Below are 9,530 nucleotides of genomic sequence, written 5' to 3' on the forward strand. Positions count from 1 at the left end.
ATATATTATATATATATATATACAATAAATAATAATAATAAATAAATAGTTATTTACAAACGGCACTGAACTTCATCCTTGACTAAGTCACTATTTACAATCAAGGGCAAAAGAGGTCGCTTCCTCAGTTCTCAAGAAAAATACAAGCAGTTACAGCCACTCCTGGGTTATATGACTTCAGAATATGATTCTTTTTATAAAACACACAACAGCATACCCTGAAGGTATGTCAGAGGAATACTGTTACAATACTTAGATAAGCCTTTATTGGACAGAACAGCATCCTTTGGTTGTTTCTTTCCCATTCAATTTAGTAAATATCTGAACAGTAATAATTTTACTTGCAAGATTCAAGCCCATACAGCTTCTACAGGATGGCCGTGACATGGCACAAATGCTTCACTATAAGCAGTCAGTGCTTGTTTTATGTGCAATCAGTTTTTGGTGAAAAGATGTATTTCAAGATGATGGATACTTGACCTCCTTAAATTTATTTGAATTATCTGTTTTTAGGAAGAGAAGATATAATCTTAAGATTCCCTCTCAAAGCCCCTGATGAGTAGGCTCCCCAAGTTTAAAGTCATATCATTTTTGACCACGCCTTAGAAGTGTGATTCCTACCAAATAGCAATACTCCATCACTGAGGTTGTGATCTTATTTTGCACCTTTGCAACCTCTCCAGCTGCAGGTTGTCACTGACGTTGTCTTGGAGCTGACCTTCGGGACCTCCAGATTCTTCTTCTGGTAGGGTCTTCCCAGTAAAGACTCTTCCAAGCACCCAGTATTGCAGAAACCTCTCAGCTCACCAGCTCTCAGCTTCCTGAGCCTCCCTTGGTGCCACCAGCCCCTGACTCATACTGCCGAGCCACAGCCCATTGCAGCAGCACAGGACAGGATGCAACGTGCCCTAAATAAATATAAGCAGAGAAACAGGTGTCATCCACCACGGGGACAAGAGCTAAAGAGCTGTTTATAGCTCTCTGCACAAGCACCAGTGGGATGAGAGCTGCCAGGCAGAGTGAGGAGTTTCTGTTTTATCTACCCATCCTTTCTCATTAATGCTGTCATGGCACCAATGTGATTTATAAGTCATAATGCTTGTAGAAAGGAAATTACTGTTGTTGTTTCTGGCCATGCATAACTCATCAAAATTAAAAACACAACTATGCAGTGGGGATGTTGTCACCTCTGTTTCGCCTCATTAGGCAAACTGAATTCATAAAATCTTAAGTACTGTTGAGCCTTGGATTTTCTCAGCAACAAAAGTCAAGTCACAGAATTACTGTAATTATCCTCTTACAGCCAGGTTACTTTTGCTGAGGGTGCAGTCAGAGTTCTCCTCATGAATGCTGTGCCATGGAGTCTGGGAAGAGCTCTGCCTTTTCTCTCATGTCAGGCAAGGGACAAGCTCAGTCTGGCTTTGAACACACCATGTAGCTGGCATGCCCTTACACAGCCAGCCCTCTGGAGGTGCCAGCCTTGCTGAGCCATGGTATGTAGGTGTGTCTGGTTCCACTTTGCCTTCCTCACAGCCCCAGCACATCATGAGTTGGACTGGATGAGCCATGTGCTGGTCCCACAAGGGCACTCGTGACAATATCGCCATAAGTAAGTACATTCTCTGTAATTATGGAAACTATTGTCTCTGTAACATTATAGCTGTATTTTTTAACCTCGGTCTATCATGAATTGAAATTCTACCTTTTTGAACTTTTTTTTTTTAAAGAATTTTTTACTGGGGTGCACACTCTAACACAGAACTGTCAGTACAAATTTCTACTGTCTCTATAAAAGTTTCATATCTAACATCATGCAATAACTTCCACACATATTTAAAAAACAGTGTAACAGCATTCTTTGTGACATTATAAAAGCATACATCAACTCTTCTCTGAAAAATCCCCTTTACACTAACTACCAGTGGTCTTATATGCAAACATTCAGAGATGACAATAACTGCAAATTTAATTCAAATAAAAGTATTGTTAAAATAGTATTTAACATACAAAAACCGTACCTGATATCACTATTACATAGGAAAAGTACATAAGCACTGGAAAACCTACTTCTGTTAATACTGACAAAGCAGGAATCATTGTGGAAAGGCTGAGACACCTGGGACTATTCTGGCTGGAGAAGAGATACTTGAGGTTAATTTACTGAGGTGTATAATTATCTGATGGTGGGAGCAGAGAAGACACAGCCAGGCTCTTCTCACTGGTGCCAGTAACAGGGCAGGAGGGAATGGGCACAAACTAAAGTGCCCATCTAAACAAACAAACAACAACAACAAAAAAAAAACCAAGAACAACAACAAAAACTTATTCACTGTGAAAATAAACATTGGTACAGGTTGCCTGCAAAGACTGTGGAGTCTCTCTCCTGGAGATACTCAACACTTTGTAAGACATAGTCCAGGGCAACTTGTTCTAGCTAAATTTGCTTAAGCAGGGGACTAGAAGACCTTCATAGGTCCCTTCCAACTCCAGAGATCCTCTGACTATGAGAAACTGAAAGGACTAGCTGGATGTATGCAGAAGCCCAGAAATGAGTAGCGAATATACTATGAGTTTTTACATTGGAAACTTGAGAGTTCCAAAGGGGATTTGCCATGACAATTAGTTTTATTAAGAGAAAAATTTTCTAAGCTACCATTGTCACAATTTGAACAACTTCCCATCCACCCTCAAGCCAAATGAAAAAACATAACTGCAATAAATCGGTCAAGTCACTTAAAAAATTATTTGTATTAAAAACACGGGATTTCAATTCCCAAGTACAATGCTGAGGGCAGTAAGTAGACAAATTACCAGAATAGAATAAATTTCCTGGCTTGCCTTTGAGAAAATCTAATATCCAGAAATGTTAATAATTAATAATTACTAATTAAAGTTAGACAGCTAGTCTTTATTCATTTCCCGTGGTTATTTTTACATTCAGTATCTAATTACTGTGAATTCATTGACTCTAAAGTAATTACCCAATCATTATCAGACAACAAAACAAATTTCAATAATAACTACCAATCAATATAATCACTAATGTACTAAGTTTCACTTTAATGATCCAACATTCGCACTTCAGATTGTTTAATCTGCAGTATCTAGGTTGAATAGTCCCTATCTGTTATGCTTCAGGTTCCTATATTCATAAGAGGATGCTTAAATTAAAAATCCATTTTTAAAAATGTCAGTCCTGTGCATGACATATTAGATTTCCCTCTTCACATTTACATCTCAAAATAAGTATTTATAAATGTCCAACAATGAAAATTAATGAAGCACTATCCAATTTAAATTCAGTACTCACCTACATTGACCCTCAAGTTCTCTTGTGAAATGATTCTGTGGCTAGAGACTACAATTAATAATGTTTCAGACTTCATCAATCAATAGAACTATTCAGATACAGTTAAAGACGACCAACAGTTTTGTACAAGACTGCTGGAGCACCCTGTTCATATACATTGCAACATAGTTTCTTATTCCATCATTAGGGTGGTCTTCGTTTGGTTAGAGGTTCCCAAATGAACTCGACCTTTCCTCCACTCCAACAAAACCCCTTCAAACAGAGAAACAGTTCAAACGCAAATATAGCTGTTCATGAAGGTCAAGAACTTGGTTACCTAAAATATTTGTAGTTCTATCTTTCAATGCAAGTTAAATCTACATACCATAATTTGTATACATGTAGATAATAAATTATTTCATATTTACCTAAATAAATATTACATATTTACTTATGTATACATTTTCTTTTTATTGTCTTGTCATGGTTTCATGATTTATGGTTATCAGTATTCCACATCATAACATCATGTAATGCACTGGGGGTTTGACTGCTGATGCTCAAGTTCCGGGTGCCTGTCTGGAGGAGAAGAGCTACATTTCCCCAGGGGGCTTTGCGGTCAGCGAGGAGATATAACTCCCGGCAAGGTCACCTGATGCTCTCTTCTTTGCCTGCACTTCTTCGCTTGCGCTTCTCCATCTGCGCTTCTCTGCCTGCGCTTCTCCGCCTGCGCTTCTTCATTGGCTCAACTGGACCCCACTTCTCATCTCAGTGTTGTGGTGAGGTCGATCCACCTTCCAGACACACACTCTCTCTCTCTCTCTCTCATTATATTCTGCTGATACTATATTTAGTAAATTAGTTTGTTTCACCTCAGATTGTTGCCGCTGTTTTCAATTATTTTGGGGTCCCCTATTTTCCTTTTCCATGGGCACAGATCCGCAGATCCCTCCGCCCTTCTAGTCACGGAACTGGACCGAACCAGCCCGTAAACTGTTGACATGTCTCTTTGTGTTGAGTACTTTCTAGATTTTTTTTGTTTTAAATCTTTTTTTATACTGACTGTTCTCATTATGGGATTACACACTACTGTTCTCCCTGGACAACTTTTGGTCTTCCCATTTTTATCATTTTTAAATTCTTTTCAACTAATACTGAAAGCAATTTTATTCAACTAAAAATTAGTGAATTAATTATTTATCTAAAATATTCATATGCAGTAATCAGCCATTAATTTAAAGTGAATATGTTTATCATACTTTTAAATTTGAAATTATGACTCCTAAGACAGATGTTCCAAATAAATGCTATTTAAAGGAATTCTTAGTTTGTAAATAAAAGCTTTGTTGATCTTAAGAAATTTGTAAGACATCTAATTTTATATCATACTTCAAAATATCAGCACAGAATTTCTTTATTTCCCACCTCTCCCCCCCTGAGAGGTGAGAGTATTGACTCAGTACTATTCTTGGGTGCTTCAAGATTCCAGAATAAGTATACCCATAAAAGCTTTCAGAATAAGGGAATTTTTTATTTGAATTATACATCTTTGGTGTTTAATTGTTTTAAAATTGGAAAAGTAAAAAAAAAATGATGATTGCCACCAATCAACAACAAAAAGAATCAATTTACTTCTTTTAGCCAGCTATAGAGTATAACCACAAAGAAAATTAGCAACATTTAAAAAATGATGGGCTTAAGAAAAAAAAGGTTTTTATTTTAAATGTTAAAATATGAGTGTTCTTCCTTTTAGAGGATCTATCAGATTGCTTATGAATTATCTGTTTTAATTAAAATTGTAAATTAACTTGCATTATTTGTATCAAAACACTTTCTTAAGTCATGTTATTAGTCATAGTTCAGACAGCCTCCAGAAATGTATTTCATCATTTGTTAGTGCAACAACATCTTTATGGCATTTTATATATTCTTAGAGAACTTTGCAGGCCTCATTTGTACGTGTATTTATTACTTTTTACCTCTCAGGCTTATTCAAGTGATTATTGTCTTCCAGTTGTACAATAACAACCATAAGGGAAAATTACTTCTAAAAATAATGATTGTTCTTTAAACAGAAGAATCACAATTTAGTATTTAGGAGACAATCCCTTCACAAGATCTTTCTAACCTGTTAACTTTACATGCCTATACATTGCAGTACTTACTTGTATGTAAGTGATGAGCAGCTTTTAATGGCATTCCAATCAAGCTGAGTATTTACCACTGCAGATTACTCCAATTGCCAAAGGAGCATGGAAATCTAGATTTTGCCAGAAAAGCAAGTAGGAGAAACAAAAGAGACATTCATATAATTTCACAATTATACTTAAGTGGATATTTAGCCTTCATAAAATAATCACAAACAATTATTTTCTAGGCTGAGTCCTTCACATACTAGAGAGAGTCTGCAACCAATCCACAAGCCTGGTAGATTAGATTTCTCTCTGTAGTAGAAATAGAGAGGCTGCTACCCAACTGCATGGTCCTGAAGACAAATTGCCACTCCAGAGCCCTGGGTAACTGATGCAGAACTGGAAGACAGCATGTCAAGTGGAGGAGGAAGTGGTGGCACTGCTGCAAGAGACACCTGTAGCATTAAGCAGGACCACTCCGGTGGACCTTGGAGGACATCTGGGGATGTTGCTTCATACAGGGCCAGTACAAACAGCTGGACAGTTCACAAACCTAGGGACTCTTGCCACACAGTTGTATGGTGGATGACTCAACTTCCAAGAAGCTGATGTCAGCACCACAGTATGGCTGCAAGTGCTGGACCACCTACACCAGCTCACTGGAACTGCTCTGATACCACAGTCAGGACCATGTTGATAAACAATCTCTTTTCTCAACATAGGGTATAAATTGGTAGTTCCCACACCTCAGAAGAGGTAAGACCTCAGTAAGGAGAGCAAAAAAGTGGTTCAACAAGAGCTCCAGGACAGGTGGGCATGGGGGACATGATGCTTGGTGCATTTCTGTGAGTATTCCAAAGGTAATTCTTTCTCCTCAGAGTTCGTTGTATGTTTGTCTTGATCTGACGATGAAGATTAGAGAAAAATAACTACACTTATTTACCATATGATAAGATCTTGAGCAAAATTCATTTGTTACATTTGTTTTGTATTTGCAAATGAAATGTTCTATTAATAACAGTGGTGTTTTAGTGGATAGATAAAATATGAAATATAAAAGATATGTTTCTTGAAAACAAAGTTTTTTCACTGTACTATGTCTTCATTTATCATCATTACCTTTTTAGACACTGAACAATTAAGTCTATTTTGTCAGATGAGAAAACAATGTCAATGCCTAGGATAAGCTTATTTTTATTGGGGAAGGATATTACAGATACTTCCATCATTTCCAAATATGGTTTTGTTTTGAATCCTTTTGATTCAGATGAAAGAATTAAAATCTAAAATCTATTAAGCACTATTAAAGAGGAAGTGAAAGCATCCTGCAATGTACTATACAAAGATTTTCAAAAAGTAATTTAAAGTTTGAAACAGAAGTTCTAATCAGAATTTTTTATATATTTCTACCCATACCTTTCGTATAGTAAACCACATTGTAAATAACATGTTGTTATATGTAACATTCTCCCTAAAATTAAACAGTAAATATAAAATAAAGAGTATCCTTCTGTATTTGGAAAGGTGTGCTGATCATGTGTGGTTCTTACATTGCCAGAATGAGCAATACAATCATTCAGAAGGGAGAAAGTCCATGTAAGCCCTGGATAAAAGGTTAACTTTTACTAAACGAACTTCATTCTCCTTTTTATTCCCCATTAGGATGAAATAAGTACCTTATGAATCATTTGAATTATGCTTCCTAAGACCAACAGTGTATCCCTGTAAATTACCGGAGACAAGAGGCTAGAGATGAATCAAAAAGAACTCATTTCCAGGTCATGAAAAACCAACCAAATACTAGCACAATAAATACACTGTTTTATGTAGCAAATCTTCAATGAAAATGAAATAGCACTAGTAAGATAGTCTGTTATACTAGTGGATCTTGAAATGATGCATGTTTAGTTGCATTTTGGTAGATATGGATTTATATAAATATTTCTTAATAAAACATTTTACAGCTCCTTGGTTCTTCTGTATTGTCTCAATAGGCTAAAAAGCGCCCATATTCATTAAATTTACTTTAGATCTGCTTTAATTGATTAGTGCAACTTCTTGCAGCCAGAAATGGACAATAAACTGATCACAGCACAAATGCTAAAGGATAGCATTTACAAACGGTAAAAATACACCTGTCTGCTGTAATCTATAATCCTACTATATCTGCAGTAATAAGAAGCCAGAGCACACATAGAAAGGCCAAAATTTTGCCATCCAAATGCCTATGAAAGAGGTGAATTTAAGATCAAAATATTGAATTCATAATAAGAGAATGGTATCATAGAATGGCCTGGGTTGAAAAGGAACACAATGATCACCTAGTTTCAACCCCTCTGCCACTGGTAGGGTCACCAACCACTAGACCACGCTGCCCAGAGCTACATCCAACCTGACTCTGAATGCCTCCAGAGATGGGACATCCACAACCTCCTTGGGCAACCTGTTCCAGTATGTCCCCACCCTCTATGTGAAAAACTTCCTTCTAATATCTAACCTAAACTTCACCTGTCTGAGTTTAAAAACTATTCTTCGTCCTATCACTATCCACCCTCATAAACAGCAGTTTCCCCTCCTATTTATATGCTCCCTTCAGGTACTGGAAGGCCACAATGAGGTCTCCCCAGAGCCTTCTCTTCTCCAAGATAAACAAGTCCAGTTCCCTCAACCTTTCCTCATAGGAGAGGTGCTCCAACCCTCTGATCATCTAAGTGGTCCTCCTCTGGACCCACTCCAAGAGCTCCACATCATTCCTGTACTGGGAGCCCCAGGCCTGGACGCAGTACTCCAGATGGGTCGTCATAAGAGCTGAGTAGAGGGGAACAATCAACTCCCTCTCCCTGCTGGCCACCCCTTTTTTAATGCAACCCCACTGCAACTGGCTTCCTGTGAGACTGTGACAACGACATTAATTTCATAGATTTGAGAATATGTTGCTAGTTTCAGGCACCAAGTAATTCCTAGCAATTACCAAAAAGGAAGTAATTTTAATCTGCTTAAATATAGGCCACCACTAAAATGTTTTCCTGAAATGAGGCTTTTGAGTTGCAGCTTCCCAAATGTTGCAGCTTTGTTCCCTTCAGGTCTCAGCAGACCTCATGCCTATTATACGTCCATCTTTACTTCTATGAATTATCTCCACTAGTGCAGATATAACAGCACAATTAATCCTGATGTTATTTGGATTGTCTTGATCTTTTAATAATATATTATATATATATTATATATATATATGAAATGAAATAATAGTTCATCTTTTCCATTTCTTAAGATCTCAAGTTCATTATATCATTTAAAAAAATAGCAAATACCGTTAAATTTTGTTGGAAAACTCCCAGTGTTCTGAATCCTATGAGATGGGAGGAGACCAGTGTGGAGTGTGTTAGAGGATGAAATAGTAAGGGTATAATTTTTCCAGACAGAGAAGAGTCTGAATTTAATGTGGGAATAGGCACAAGGCAAAAATCCATTTTATAGCACCCTTTGCAGTAATAAAAATTGCTTTTGGAGGCTACCTCCTGAGATAGTGCTAAAATAATTTCCTGTGATCTCTGAAACCTGTTTCTGTACAGATATATATATATATACAAAATATTCTGTTATTGGAGGACAAAGGGATAAAAGAACAAAATAAGACTTTGAAGTTTAAATCCTATATCTAGAAATGAAAAATACTGTGCACTTTTCCAGTGAAGTTCTGTCCTGAAAAAACACATACCAAACTCCCATTTTCTTCTAGAAATAGTGAATTGCACAGCTATTCTGTAATCAGTAAGTAGTTTAGATGAATAAGAAATGACATAAAATTTAAAAATAGCTTAAGCCATTATGATGGTAATCATCACGTTGAAACATCTCATCCTGCCATCCATAAAACTGTGGACATAAACTTTATTTTGAAGATAATCTGGTAAGAAAACCAGTTACGTATATATTTCCTGCCCCCTCATCTCCCATCTCCCCTTTCCCCCTTCCTCCCCCCCACACCCCCGGGACTTGGCTAAATCACCTCACACTCAAAGTGTTAAGACAGGACTATAAAAGGAATGAGGGAGTTACTTTGTAGGGTTTTCGTTTGATTTTTTGTTTGTTTTGGTGGTTCTTTTTTG

At 37.0% G+C, this 9,530-nt stretch overlaps 1 pseudogene; it reads left to right on the forward strand.

Moving 5' to 3' along the window:
• Positions 1 to 9,530, forward strand: part of LOC104910156 — a 115,784-nt pseudogene that overhangs the window by 19,197 nt on the left and 87,057 nt on the right.

Source organism: Meleagris gallopavo, chromosome 3 (genome assembly GCF_000146605.3).
Source record: "Meleagris gallopavo isolate NT-WF06-2002-E0010 breed Aviagen turkey brand Nicholas breeding stock chromosome 3, Turkey_5.1, whole genome shotgun sequence".
Lineage (NCBI taxonomy): Eukaryota > Metazoa > Chordata > Aves > Galliformes > Phasianidae > Meleagris > Meleagris gallopavo.